This window comes from Tamandua tetradactyla, chromosome X, assembly GCF_023851605.1.
Source record: "Tamandua tetradactyla isolate mTamTet1 chromosome X, mTamTet1.pri, whole genome shotgun sequence".
Taxonomy (NCBI): domain Eukaryota; kingdom Metazoa; phylum Chordata; class Mammalia; order Pilosa; family Myrmecophagidae; genus Tamandua; species Tamandua tetradactyla.
In genome coordinates this window covers 41,824,274-41,839,944 of record NC_135353.1, presented here as the reverse complement: position 1 = coordinate 41,839,944, position 15,671 = coordinate 41,824,274, and the positions used below count along the sequence as shown (strand labels likewise).

The following is a 15,671-nucleotide window of genomic DNA, read 5'->3' as shown; positions in this document are numbered from 1 at the left end:
GCACTACAACCCCTTTCTGGGGTGTCCCTGAAGGACAGTGGTGAAGGGAAATCCTTTCAGTGGGCAGAACTTCGAGTGGTTCACCTGGGTCTTCATTTTGCTTGGAAGGAAAACTGGCCAGAGGTGCATTTGTATACTGACTCATGGGCTGTTGATAATGGTTTGGCTGGATGGTCAGGGACTTGGAAAGACCATAAATGGAAAATAAGTGACGAAGATGTCTGGGGAAGAGGTATGTGGATAGACTTTCCTGAGTGAGCTAAAAACATGAACATATTTGTGTCGCATGTGAATGTGCACCAGAAGGTGACTTCAGCAGAGGAATGTTTTAATAAGTGGATAAGATGACCCATTCTGTCGATACCAGTCAGCCTCTTTCCTCAGCAACTCCTGTCATTGCCCAATGGGCTCATGAACAAGGTGGTCATGGTGGTAGGGATGGAGGTTATGCATGGGCTCAGTAACTTGGACTTCCACTTACCCAGGCTGACTTGGCAACAACCACTGCTGAGTGCCCAATCTGTCAGCAGCAGAGACCTACACTCAGCCCCCGATATGGCACCATTCCCCGAGGTGACCAGCCAGCTACATGGTGGCAGGTTGATTACACTGGACCACTCCCTTCATGGAAGGGGCAGCAATTTGTTCTAATTGGAATAGACACATACTCTGGATATGGGTTTGCTTTCCCAGCATGCAATGCTTCTTCCAAAAGTACCATCCATGGGCTTATCCATCATCATGGTATTCCACATAGCATTGCTTCTCATCAAGGAACACACTTCACAGCAAATGAAGTGTGGGAATGGGTGCATGCTCATGGAATTCTCTGGTCTTACCATGTTTCCCCATCATCCAGAAGCAGCTAGATTGATAGAATGGTGGAATGGCCTTTTGAAAACTCAATTACAGTGCCAACTAGGTGGCAATACCTTGAAAGCCTGGGATAATGGCCTCCAGGAAGCTGTATATGCTCTGAATCAGTGTCCGCTGTATGATGCTGTTTCTCCCATAGCCAGGATCCATGGGTCCAGGAACCAAGAGGTGGAACTGGGAGTGGCACCGCTCACTATTACTCCTACTGATCCACTAGGAAAATATTTGCTTCCTGTCCCTGCAACCCTGAGCTTTGCTGGTCTACAGGTTTTAGTTCCAAAAGGGAGAGTGCTTCCACCAGGAGAAACAACAATGATTCCATTGAACTGGAATCTAAGACTGCCACCTGGTCACTTTGGGCTACTCATGCCCCTGGAACAAGCCAAGAAGGGGGTTGCATTATTGTCTGGGGCAATTGGCCCTGACTATCAGGGGGAAATAGGACTGCAACTATACAATGGAGGTAAAGAAGAGTTTTCTTTGAATATAGGAGATCCCCTAGGGTGTCTTTTAGTACTACCATGCCTTATGATTAAAATCAATGAAAAACTGCAACAACCCAATCCAGGCAGGACTATCAATGGGTCTGAAACTTCAAGAATGAAGGTTTGGGTCACCCCACCAGGCAAAGAACCACGGCCAGATGAAGTGCTTGCTGAGGGTAAAGGGAACATGGAATGGGTAGTGGAAGAAGATAGTGATAAATATGAAGTACGACCACATGATCAGTTACAGAAATGAGGACTGTGATGCTTTTTTGTTCCTGTTATATTATCTAAGTTGTAAGATATCAAGTTTATGAATGACTATTACCCAAGGACTTGCACCCTATTCTGGAGAGAGTTACTATGTTTCCAGTTATATGCAGGACAATTGAGTATTGTTAGGTGAAAGAGGAAAAAAAATGTATGTTTTAATGTTTTTTATTTAGAAGTCAGATAAGGTTTAAGGTGATATATATAGCTTTCAAATAAACAAGGGGTGGACTGTCATGGTCAGCTTCATGTGTCAACTTGGCCAAGTGGTGGTACCTGTTTGTCTGTTTGGGCAAGTGCTGGCCTGTCTGTTGCAATGCGGACATTTCATAGAATTAGATCATGATCATGTCAGCTGCATACACAGCTGATTCCATTTGTAATCAGCCACGGGGAATGTCTTCTGCAATGAGTGATGCTCAGTCTAATCACTGGAAGCCTTTTAAGGAGGATTCAGAAGAGACAGGTTCTCTTCCTGCTTCGGCCGGCAAGCCTCTCCTGTGGAGTTCATCCAGACCCTCCATCAGAATTGTTGGCTTCACAGCCTGTACTGTGGAGTTTGGACTCTGCATTCCCGTGGTCATGTGAGGCACTTTTATAAATTTTATATTTGCAAGTGTTCCCTGTTGATACTATCTCTCTAGAGAACCCTAACTAATACAATATCTTCATACTTCAGTCGTTACTTCAAGCAAACATTTCACCACATACAATTACCATCAAAATCAAATTTGTTGGAATAATGTTAAATACTTAAAATACTTTAGTTAATGCATATCTGAAACATCAATATACAGTTTTAAACAAGAATTTTCATTTTTTAAAAGTTTTTGAATATATTTCTTTTATAAAACAAATCTAATTACAAGATGCTCTTGAAATTTAAAGTTTCAATCTTAGGCTACTTTTCACTGATGTCCAATTTATATAATGGAAAGTTAACAGTTTTTTCAACTTAAAACTAAAGAAAAACTGTAAGGATAAAACTGGCAAGCAAGGAGTTTCTTAATATTAAACAGCTCATCCAATTAAAAAATAGGGAATATAAAACCAAAGGGGAGCCACAAATTTGGGGTCATTGGGTATCTACAGGAATCAGTGGAGGGGGTGGGGGAGGATGTGGAGGCAAGTCAGCCTCCCCCAAATTAATTAATGTAGGGGCCGAGGGCAAATTAGTTTTAACAGAATCCTCAGAAGATTTAATAGGAGGAACTTTATCAAATCCCTTTTCTTCTTCCTTCTCCTCCTCCTCAGTCTGCAAAGGTTCCTGAACAGATTTTGCAATAGTCCAGGTTGGCCAGATAATGATGGGGAGGGGGACCCCTTGCACATGTAGCTTTTTTAACTCTTTACACACTCATTCACAACCTCTTAATTCTAAACTGCCCAATGTTGGAAACCAGGGACAATGTTTTTCTACAACTTACAAAAGTTCCATAATGCAGGGCTCACTGGCCCTAGCTCCTCCAGCTTGGAGGAGTTGTTTCAGAATACAGACATAGGGGTGATATTTAGTAGTGCTATCACTATTTCCCATGAATTCCCTGCTTGTTTTACCCGAGAGTGTCTGTACCTTTAGTTTCTGTTTCTCAGACTCAAGAGGCCTCTAAAGCCACTCAGGGGTTTGTGATGTGACAATTTCAATTTTCACTCCAGTGAATCTTTTTCTTCAAGTCCCACGTTGGGCACCACTTGCTGAGAACAGCTCAGCACGAGGGGTTGAGGAAGGCACCCTGAATCTGAAAAATAGACACACAGAAAAGTCTTTTAAGATGAGTGCAGGGGACTCATGTCTCAAAGGACAAGAGCCACAACACTGAATTCCTCATTGTATTTATTGAGAAACTTCAAAATAGAAAGTATCATTCAAGGTTGTGAGCAAGTTGTTTTTTCACCTGAACTGCCACATCAACATTAATCTCAGGCATGCCATATAAGGTTCAAATGTTTCCTTCTGCAAACAATCATGTGCTTGCCAGGACAATGTTCTGCCCTGGTCTGCACATTTATCTGCATTATGGAAACATTCTGACCTTTGACCATTTTCCCACAGGACCCTTAGCAAGGTTGATACCAGCTCATGCCCCCACTGAGGGGGCAGCCTTTGCTGAGACCAGGATATGGACACCTCCCCACTCAAAATACTATTACACTGGCTCCACACAGATCTGTGCATACTCACATGCCTAACCTAGTCCATAGTGTGTAACATACCAAGACAGACTATGGCCACACAAAAACCCCAGCTCAGGACCATAGAGAATGGTCTTACTTCAACCCCAGGCCTTTATATGTTAACCTGCCAAACTCAGTGCCCCAAACCAGAGTTGCAAAAAGACCCCTGTTCAATCTTCCTTAGGGTAAGCCCAGACTCATGCCACCTCCAGGCAGCCTTCCATCAGAACTCAGTGCAGGTTCATATTCCCATTCAGTGCATCTCCATGGGGGCACAACTAAGACCAAGACCCCCTCTGTTCAAAATAGCAAAAGGGAGCTCTGGTTGAAACTGACAGCCTCTGCCTGTCATCACCAACACCTCCTAGGATGATTAACTGCCCTGGTTTGCCTATGACTGTCCTGGTTTGAAGATTGAAAGTCTGGCATCTCTGACCCCATGCCCCTACCCCCATCCTGGCAAAATGGTCAATTGATCACCCTCATGCAACCCCTCACCTTGATGATGGAATATCTCTCATGAGACTGCTGCAGAGGGTGCTCTGGCTAGCCAGGAAACCTCTGCATGCAGATTGGGGGCCTGACTATGAGAGTGTCCAGATGTCACCCACTTGACCTGAAACCCTCTGGCTACTACTGCCCATTCTGCTGTAGCTGGGAGCTTTTCCCCACAAGCAGCTGACACATCCTCTTTCTCTTCTGCCTGCCAAATTATCTTTACTAATATTGGAAATTTAAGGGCCCTTCATGCCTCTCATGATGGCGAAGTCTGCACTGACACCTCTCAGCTGATTCAACACACATTTACTGAGCTCTTATAGGGGATATTAGAGGTGGCCTTGGCTGCCACCTGCTTGGAGCAGGCCAAATTTGATGGCCTCTCCTGCCTTCTGCAACAACTTTCCCCACTGCAACACTTATGCTGGTTTTTTTTCTCCTGCAGTTACAGGACAGCTCAGGAATTGCATGTGCAGGTCCCAGATATTCCTCCTGCTTCCATAGTGATCCCTCAAAGAACACTTTTTGTGGTGCTCTGGCTTAGAGCCAGGCATGGAGCCCTGTCCTGAAGACCTAGAGATGAGTGGCAGGGTCTTCTTACTATGAGGACCCTGCCATGAGGACCTAGGATTTAGAGGGGGAGAGAAGCATGCCTGGGAATGCACCATCATGTGTGCATAGACGGGCCAGCCCTGGCACTGTGGACGGGATCAGCAAAATCTTCCTGGGAAGGGGCCTCCTGAGCAGAGATCACAGGTCATTTAGGAGTTGTATGAAGAAGGAAATTTTAGGAGAGGTCATCAAGGGTCCAGAAAACAGCACTCACAGAGGTATGGGACAGCATGAGCTTTGTGCAGAATGGTAGGGAGAAGCAGCAGCAATCAGGGTACCTGGGGGAGGAGAGAGTTTCATAGAGGAAGGTAGACCTACATGTCTGACCCCTCCACCTCCAGTAGGTGAAGGCTGGAAAACATCTGGTGAGGCAATTTGTGATCTCAATAGAGTGGTTTCTGTAGGAGCACGGGTTAAAACAAGACCTGCAGAATTTGTTGAGAACAGCTGGTATCAGAGTGGCAGCAGTAGTAATCTGTGGAGATTGTTATTTGCTTAATGGAAAACAGTCTGGGAGAGAGAGAATGTTTGTTTTGTCTTAGCCCCAGGTTCTTTACAGTCATCTTAAGTAAGCACTCTGTATTCTCATCAGGTGCATGCGTACTCTTTGTCACATGAACCCTGCAGTATTTAAGCAAGAACTAGTTAAGAATAAAGTTGTCTGTTGTTACTGAGCTTCAGACCCCCTGATCCCGTCTGTCTCACTCGTCATTTCTTAATATCCTTCACACTCCACTCCAACGTGGAAGCAAGATCTGGTGCCCAACATGGGGCTTGAAGAAGAAGATGACCCCAAACCAATAATAAGGAACCAAGGAAAAGTCTCCATTAGAGGGACATGTGTTCAGCTGATAGAAGAGGACTCGAGTCATATTGGTAAAGTAAGCTGTATTGGTAAAAGTAAGCATTTTTCTTATAGCATCAGGGTAATGGGTAATCACAATAGGTGGCTGGAGGAATATGTATGTATGTTTGTATGTTTGTGTGTTAAAAACATTGCTAGGGTGCCATTACAAAAATAAGGATTTGATAAAGTTCAAGAGTTATTTGTATTTTGATGAAAAAGACTTTGCAGATAAAGCAGAGAAGAGCCTAAAGCAGACTCCCTATAGTGAGATGGGAGACATTGAGGGAAAAGGAGTGAAGAAAGTTCTGAGCTGAAAACATTTTTCCATAATAATACAGTGAGGCCACATGGGGCAATAACAGAAGGGAGTTTAGGAAAAATAAAGAAACTAGGTTCTTGTTTTTAGGAAGAAAATAGTAAAGGGAAATGGTCAATAACATAAGATGACACAACCAGGAAATAAAGCCGGGAAAAAGGTAATTCTTGTTGGGAAAAAGAGGCTAAAAAAGCTTCTTCAAAAAAAGGAGCTATTTCTCAAAAGATAAGATAGAAAGATTGAGAGAATATTTGGAGTAATTAAAGGAGAGAAAGGACAAACAAAACGAGGATATGGAGACTATGCTAGAAGATCTGAAGAAAATCTTCAAAATAGAAATACAAAAGTATGAGCCTGAGGCAAGGGAAAAGGACAATAAATAAATAACTTAAGTTGGGATACATAATTACAAAAATTTCACCTCAATATGGGATGCAAATAGATCCAGAAAAGATTCAAAAATCATTAAATCATTTATGGTTCCTTTGAATGCTCATCTTGTGGAGATAATTCAAGATTCCATGACATTTCACAAATTAACTCATATTAATAGTAAAGGGCTGCACACTTCCATTTGCATCAGGGGGTAATCCTTGAGGTCAAAAGGCAAATGAATTGTGACAAATGGATTTAACTCATATTTCACATTTTGGTAGAATGCAATATGTACATGTCATCATGGACACCTTTTCTCATTTCATATGGGCAGATCCGACTTTAACAATACATCTGAATACTAGTTTAGGGTTCTCAGATCCCGTAGATTCAAGGCTTCCCCCCAAGAGGGAAGAATGGTGTATCAAATGTGTAATTTACATCACTTTTTTACTACTATAGGCTTAGGTTTGGGACTGTTTATACTCTTTCTCTTCCTCCTCAGCTGTGTTAAATAACAAATGTTCAAAGTAGCAAGCTGCACCACTCAGTAAAGCCATACTAACAGTATGATCCTGGTAAAAACCTTGGCTCTCTTCTGAATCAAAGTCAGAGAGCTTGACTGGTAGCCAATGATGGGTAAGACCCTTCCTTCAGACCTTAAGGGCAACCTAAGACAGGCACAGTCACCTTGGCTAATAAAATTAAAAAGTGGAAAATGTAGGAGCAAAGGTTAAAACAAGACCTGCAGAATTTGTTGAGAACAGCTGGTATCAGAGTGGCAGCAGTAGTAATCTGTGGAGATTGTTATTTGCTTAATGGAAAACAGTCTGGGAGAGAGAGAATGTTTGTTTTGTCTTAGCCCGAGGTTCTTTACGGTCATCTTAAGTAAGCACTCTGTATTCTCACTAGGTGCATGCATACTATGTCACGTGAACCCTGCAGTATATAAGCAAGAACTAGTTAAAATAAAGTTGTCTGTTGTCACTGAGTTTCAGACCCCCTGATCCTGTCTGTCTCACTCATCATTTCTTAATATCCTTTGCACTCCCCTCCAATGTGGAAGCAACAGTTTCATAGTCAAGTCATGATGGCAGAGTCCAGACTACAGGGAGAGAAGAGTGAATAAGAGAAGAGGTGGAGATAGGGGCTACAGACTGCTGTTCCAGAAGCTCGACTCTGACATGATCAGAAATAAGTTTATTTATGGTCCAGGGCTGGCTTTGGTTATAGGATGGAAAAGATGTAGCAGGTTATAAAGGGGACGCTAAGGAAGGACTTAGTGGAAAAAGAATGAATGAAGAGATAAAAGAAAGCATTCTGGTTTAGGGTGGTTCCTGTTATGTTGCAAGGTGGTATGAGTAGAAATCACAGGATGAACTATTTCTCTGATCTGTTATCCTGAGCAATTGAGAATCTGAGTTCCTGTTCTGAGAATGAACTGTCTTAGAGGTTGCTTGAGGGGTGACATGTGCACAGATCTTGATCTAAGGAAGAATTCTCCTGTGTTTTATTGAGTGGGTATACAGGGAGAGTGTTGTCCTGAAGGTAGTTGTTTCAGCTGGTTCAGGACCAGTGTCATGTTCTCATTTGCTGAGTGATTGTTGGAATGCTGTATGACTTGGGGGAAGGGGATTCTCATAGTTTACCAAGTGTTGGGCAGGGATCGATGTCTAGGTCTGAGTGGTGAAGTTGTTCTCCAAGTGTTCTGTACATTGGCTCAGGCATGACCTATGTTCTAATGGTCCCTAGCATGCCAAATTGTGTGTGTGTGAACTTAACCCTATGCCCTCTGGGGTTGCAATGTCTGTACAGTTGTACATGTCTGTGTCTATCTATGAGTTGCGTTATAAACAAGATTGTTCCCAGTATGCAGATCAGTGATCTGATCACCCCAATCAAGCAGAGACCTGCAGAGCAGAGGTATTTTCATGGGCTCTATTTTTGGCCAGAGTTGTCTGTTGCTTCACCAAATGACCCCTAGTTTGGGCATCTCTCTCCTTTTTTTGACAGCCTTTATTATTGTTCTTGTTGTTGCTGTTGTTGTTGTTAGAGAAGTTGTGGGTTTATAGAGCAATCATATATAAGATACAGGATTCCTATGCAGCACCCCACCACCTATACCTTGTTAGAATTGATGATAGCACTTTTTTATAATTGTACTTTTTTAAAACAGTAGTAGCCAACATTTATTAGGAGAGTCTATGCTCTAGGCACTATGTGAAGCAATTTACATGGATTACCTCTTTTAAAACACCCAAAACACAAGCCTGTGAGATATGTCAGACAGGGACACTGCCTATTATTGACACTGTAATTTTATGGAACCATTGTCACAATTGATGAGTGAATATTAAAATAGCACTATTAACTATAAGCTATAGTTTACATTAGGTGTATTTTTCAACAAGTACCACCTTATTATTAACACCTTGTATTAGTACTGTATGTGCTCCACCCTCTCCAAGAACCTGAGGCCACACAACTATTCCACTGTATATTTGTTATAATTCATGAAAGAATATCCTTGTACTATTAACACCAGTCCATTATCCACAACAGTGTTATATGTTTTCATGTTTATTTTAATGTAAAGAAAATTTTTATTTATATGAAAGTTTAAAATAGGTACAGTACCCTGACACCACTGAAGGTCCTCTCCAAATCTCAAATTCATTGTCCAATTGATGGAGGTTGAGCCAGTGGGTAAGACCTGAGAGTCCACCAGAGTGGGGAAGGTGGCCTAAATTGCAGTATCTGTGACAGAGGGCCTCCCATGGGGTAATGTATGAGGGAGAATCCTGGGATCCATGGAAACCATCTAATCAAAAGTTACCACCCACAATTGGGTGGTCACATCTCCATGGAAACAAGCAAGAAGCTCCCACCCAGGAATACTGAATGAGGATTAAAGAACTTGGATTTTCTGGGGTAAACAGCAGATTCAAACCAACACATTCCACCCTTTGGACCCCCAAAATACATGATCTTTCCAAATGCAAAATACATTCATTTCATAACAAAATCAGCACACCTTAAACCATTTCAATAACAATATAAATACAATACAAAGTCAGAAACAACACAAAATCTCATCAAAGTCAGCTATAGATATAGTCTGTCCTAAAGCAGACTGCCTATGCAGAGAGGCCCACCTCTCTCCAATGCGACACTGGGGAGACTACCTTTTTTTTTTTGGCTCCATCCTCTTCAAGCATCAGGCCACACCCAGGCTCTCTGCCATCTCTAGGGCACTCACTCAACCCCTCCACAACAATGTGGTGGAAGTCAAGCTCTCCTCAATCCCCAAGGAATGTGTTCCACCCTCTCCAAGGCCTGAGGCTACACAACTATTCCACTGCAAGGAGGTGGAAGGCCACCCCTCTGCCTTAGGGGCAAACTCACCTTCTCCAAGTACTTGGGTGGGTCCACTCCTGGCCCAAGGTCTTTTGACTTCAGATCTTCACCTCCATGGTTCTGCCTCTGAAGACATTTTACCTTCGCTTTGTCCCTTTTATGAGCCTTTTAGTCCAGACTGGCAGCATTTCCATTTATACAGATCATACAGCACTCTTGTTGGCTTTCTATGTAGTAGGCAAGGATCATGACCATCGGACAAAATGAGTTTCCACAAATACTGCCAGGATAACTCCATCTCCAGTTTTAGCTTTTTCTGAAATGGCTGACTGGTTCCATGTTTGGTTAAATCCTCAGTTGGGGCACTATTCTCTGGGCCCTTCTGGAAGCCCAGAATTTTCCAGACCATCAATTTCTGGTTTCTTTATACCCAAGAGTTCAGTTCTCAGTTTATCTCTTTCTTGCTGTATTTCATTATAAGCTGCAAGGAGAAAACAGCCTGCACTTTCCACATTTAACTTGGAAGTCTTTTCTGCTAAATATCCAAGTTCATGGCTTTTAAAATCTACCTCCCAGCCAAAACCACTACTCAATTTTTCCAAATTATCTGCCACTTTAAAACAAGGATCACCTTTCTTCCAGTTTGCAGTAACACACACCTCCTTACTGTCTAGGGTCTCCTCAGAGGTATCTTTAGAGTCCATGTTTCTACCAACTGTCTCTTCAAAGCATTCTAGGCCTTCTCTATCAAACTCCTCACAACTCTTCCAGGATCTTCCCCTTATCCATTTAAAAAGCTGTTTCAACACGTTTTATATTTTGCAAACTGCAGCAGCACCCAATCTTGGTCCAAATTCTGTTCTAGTTTGAAAGCTGTTGGAGTGCAATATACCAGAAATGGAACAGCTTTTTAAAAAATGGAACTTATTAAGTTGCAAGTTTATAGTTCTAGGGCTATGAAAGTGTCCAAATTAAGGTGCCAACGAAAGGTTATCTTCACTCAAGAAAGCCCAATGAAGCCCGGGGTTTCTCCCTTAGTTGAGAGGGCATATTGCAATGTCTGCTACCTTCCTCTCTCTTGTTTTAGCTTCTTGTTTCATGAAGCTCCCCCAGGGGTGTTTCCCTTCTTTATCTCCAAAGGTCTCTGGCTGCATGGGCTCTGTAGCTTTTTCCAAAATGGTTCTCTCTTAAAGGGCTCCAGTAAGCAACCCCACCTTGAATGGATGGAGACAAATCTCCATGGAAACCATCTAATAAAAAATTACTACCTACAATAAGGTGGGTCACATCTCCATGGAAACAATCAAAAAGCTCCCACCCAGCAATATTGAATGAGGATTAAAGAACTTGGCTTTTTGGGGGTGCACTATAGATTCAGATTGGCACAGAGTCAAAGAAAAGTTTTCTTAAATACTCGGTTACAGTTGAAAATGAGGACAGTGTTTACCTTGCCCTCCTCCATCTTCTCAGGGGGGAGTGAGCTTCCAGAGCTGCTGTTCTTCAAGGGAGCTGCCTCAGGTGCTGGATCTTTCTGTGGATGGTTCTGTGTGTCAGGTCTTCTCAGAAGTGTTGTTAATAGTGCTTCACTCTTGAAGCCTTGAATTTTTGTGGATTGTTTCCAATAAGCCTTGTATGGTATTCTTTCTCTGCTCATAGACTTGACGGATAAATTCCATTTTCTGTGTCAGGGATTTGCTTTCCTCTTCCATTGTAGCTTTCATTGCCCACATTGCATCGCAGTCATTTTCTAGTTCCTTTAAGGATTATTCACAAGAATAAATATTTCTACTAAGTGGCAATTTCTTCTTGATAAGCAACCTAGCTTCCACATTATCTATATTGACTGTCAAGGCTGTCGGCCTATCCCAGTAATGGTTTTAGATTTTTCTCAACTTCTGATATTGCATTTTGCATTTGCAAGATATCCACCATCTGAGGTATTTGATTCCATCTTTTCAATCTGGTCACTTCTATACTATCTTCTAGAGTCAGAGATACCCCAAAATATTCCTGAGATTTTTCCAAGGATCTGCTTTGTGCACTGAGCACAGTGTGCTCTTTACACCAGCCTTTGATTTCCTAGGAACAGGACCAAAAAAGAAAGTTTCTGGGATCAGTTAAAAAAAAATTGTCCCGGGAGAAGCTGCTGATGCTCCCTTCTTGACCTTTGACACATGTTGGCCCCTGCGCCCATGTTTTATATACTAACTTTAATTCTAATAACGTACAGTTTTTCATGCATGAAGCATTGGTATGGGAAGGAATAGTGTTTCCCTGGGCAGATGCTGCCTGTTATAGTGCACAGTGGTGGTGTGAGTTTTGACCTTTGTCTGGGAAAGGATAGGCTCCAATGGTGCTGAGGAAGGTTGAGGGAATGTGACCTAGACTCTGTGGTAACTGAAAAGTGGAGCTCTTCATGTGGGCTAAGTAATGTTATAGGTTTAAATGTTCATATATATTGGGGGTTTGTCCCAGTGTGCCCAGTCCTGGTGTAACCACAAAGTGTTGGGGCAGGGGCTGCTTTCTTGTCTTTTGATGTGCCTGTGAGTGGTGTAAGTGCAGGTTCTGTTCTGGGTTGGGGCTGCCTCATAGTGGGCCATGTGGTAGTATGGCAATATGCTCCCACCTGAGATGGGACTGTATGGTGGTTTGACAACAGCACAGTTATGTGTAATGGCTCAGTTCTTCACAAGGGCTCATTCATTCATTGACAAATATTTATATAAGCCCTATTTTGACCATGAATCTCTCCAAGTGTGCTAAATGGTTGTATGAGGAGTTTCAGGACGTGGTTCAGATTAGGAAAAGTTTAGGCCTTTATCTGAGTGAGGACTGTTTCCTCATGGCCTAAGTGTGAGTATGGTTATTGGTCTTGGTCAATAAGGATTTTATCATGTGGTGTTCAATGGCAGTATACATTATCCTTTTTCCTGTTCAAAGTTTTTTCTCTTGGTTTACTAAGCAGTGACCTGCAATATAGATGCTAGTTTTATTAGGGAAGGTCTCTTGGTATGGTGAGTGGTGGAATGCTTTTAGATTATTATTATTTTGGGTGTGGGGCTCCTGCTGGTTTACTGAGTGGTAGTATAAGTGTGTTCCCTGGTGTTCTAGTTGTAAGCTGCTAGAATGCAATATACCAGAAATGGAATGGCTTTTAAAAAGGGAATTTATTAAGTTGCAAATTTACAGTCCTAAGGCTGTGAAAATGTCCTAATTAAGGCACCAACAAGAGGTTACCTTCACTCAAGGAAAGCCAGTGAAGTTCAGGGTTTCTCTTTCAGCTGGGAGGGCACACAGAAAATTCTGCTAGCTTTATCTCCTGGCTTCTTGTTTGATGAAGCTCCTTCATAGGCATTTTCCTTCTTCATCTCCAAGTCTCTAGCTGTGTGGACTCTATTGGTTCTGGTTGCTCTGGTGGCTCTGGCTGCTCTCAAGCTTTTTCCAAAAGTGTTCCTTGTTAAAGGACTCCAGTAAGCAACCCCACATTGAATGGATGGAGGAAGATCTCCGTGAAACCATCTAATCAAAAATTATCACCAAAAATTGGGTGGGTCACTTCTTCATGGAAACAATCAGAAAGATCCCACCCAGCAATATCGAATGGGGTTTAAAGGCCATGGCTTTTCTGGGGGAACACAATAGCTTCAAACTGGCACAACTGGTCTCTACTTCATTACATTCTACAGAATGAGATTTTGGAAGAGTGTAGATAGGCCTTGGTCTTTGCGTGAATCTTCCCATGATATGATGAAGCAAGCATGTGTTTATTAGCTTGCTAAAAAATAGTTTAGCCGCAGTCCCTGGTTGGTGTTGAGTCTGTTCCTTTGTGTGATACACATTGGCATGAGTATGGGTTCCAGTCTAGTAATGTGTTATTTCATGGAATAATTTAAATATATGGGGGTAGAGGACAGTTCCAAGGTAGAACCTGTCTCATTAATTGCTGAGGAGTGTGTGGGTCTGAGCAGTGAGCCATGATCTGACCCGGATCTGTCAAGGGTACTGAAGATTAGGATGGGTTTAGGCTCTCACAAGATGTAGCTCTCTACAAATGTGTTGTGAGGTAATATGTGTACATATCATGTTCATGGCATGGGCTCTTACCTGGGTTTGCTGAGTAGTGGTGCCACATGAGCTGCCTGGAAAATTATTGATTGGTGGTAGGATTTAGGGACTGGTTGTGCCTAAAGAGCTATGTTATGTACATAGTCCTTGGTCTTAGTTTAGGTGAAGGGAGCCTTGTATTTCTTGAGCAGTAGTGTACTATAGGTCCTGCTCTGGTGAGGGGTCATATTCTAATATGCTGAGTGATGGTAGGACATGAGCTTCAGTCTGTGTGGATGCTACTCCCCCCATCAACAGTTCAAAGATCTGCCCTTTCTCCCACCCTGGTTTTCTGCTGGAATACTAACCTACTCCTCCACAGAGCAGACCAATTCTGAAGCAACCATGGTTTCAACTCTTAATTCTGTCCCCATCAGTCACATCAATATCTTCAACTTGAGGGCCAGAGAATCCACCTCAAACCTTCATTCTGCCATAGTACTAAGAAATCTTGATAGCAAACAAGTAGCTAGGACCCTCCCTCTCACCACTATCACTAACTCTTTTTCTATTTTCTTTAATTTCTCTATCAGCCACTCTTATGCCTTGCCAAGTAGCAGTTCCAGAAATGCAGAGTATACTTATTTTCCTAATCATATGAGTTCTAGAAAGGGTATATTCCTCTTGCTTCTATTCCCTTTCTTTTGGGTTGTGAGACTCTTCCTAAATGCCAAAGATTTCTTTTCATTTCTCTAGTATATCCTCTTTGGGAAGTAAATATGTTTTAGCCAACTAGATTTCATCAAACACCTACCCAAGTGATAGCTATTTGAAATGGGACTGTTATTTTGTATAGAATAACAAGGGAATGTATAAATGTCACACTATTTTAAAGCACAGAAACATCTTTTATTTGGAGAGAAAAAGGACTTTAAAAATTCCTGGGGGGAGAGAGGGAGCAAGATGGTGGCTTAGTGAGGTGTGGAATTTAGTTTGTCCTCCAGAGCAGATAGTACATAGCCAGGAACAGTACAGAACAACTGCTGAGGCAACACCAGTGATGGGACACACAGCATACACTAGTCTGGAGCTGGTGAAAAGGCTGAGACCCCACACAGAACTGTAAGTCCCCCAAGCCACAGAGGCCAATGCCCCTCCCTCACAGGCATGGCAGGTAGGTTCCCCAAGGGTAAAGGAAATAGACATTCCTAGCAGCTCAACCAAGCTCCAATTGTGGAATTAATGAACAAATTCTGGCTACTGAAAATAGGCCCCCAGCACAGATAAAATTGGAATAAGAGATAAAGGCAACAAGAGTTTTTTCCCTGGCAGAAAGTAGGCAGGGCTGATGGGGGGAAAAAGACTTTTTCAGTCAGACAACACAAAATACTGGAAAAGTGTAGGACCCCAAGAAAAGGGGACACATAAAGTCAAGCCAGGATATACATAGAACAACATACCAACTTAAGCTCTTAATTGACAAACCCAAGGAGAGGGGGGCGGCGGCGGCGGTGGTGGCGGCGGCGGTGGTGGCGGCGGTGGTGGCGGCGGCGGTGGCGGCGGTGGTGGCGGCGGCGGTGGCGGCGGCGGTGGCGGCGGCGGTGGCGGCGGCGGTGGCGGCGGCGGTGGCGGCGGCGGTGGCGGCGGCGGCGGCGGCGGCGGCGGCGGCGGCGGCGGCGGTGGCGGCGGTGGCGGCGGTGGGGGTGGTGGTGGCAGGGGATGGTGTTCCACTCTGAAAAGACTTTTATTGCTTTTTTCTACTCCTTAACAACTTATTAGATTGAATTAGAAACCCTCTCAGGCTCCAGCACTGCCC

At 43.1% G+C, this 15,671-nt stretch overlaps 1 protein-coding gene across 1 annotated transcript in view; it reads right to left on the bottom strand.

Annotated features, from left to right (window-relative positions):
• Positions 1-15,671, bottom strand: part of LOC143671470 (uncharacterized) — a 132,790-nt gene that overhangs the window by 14,281 nt on the left and 102,838 nt on the right. The window contains exon 3 of the mRNA XM_077146641.1: positions 3,205-3,370. The gene's annotated coding sequence lies outside the window, so the exon portion shown is untranslated. The remainder of the gene's footprint in view (positions 1-3,204; positions 3,371-15,671) is intronic.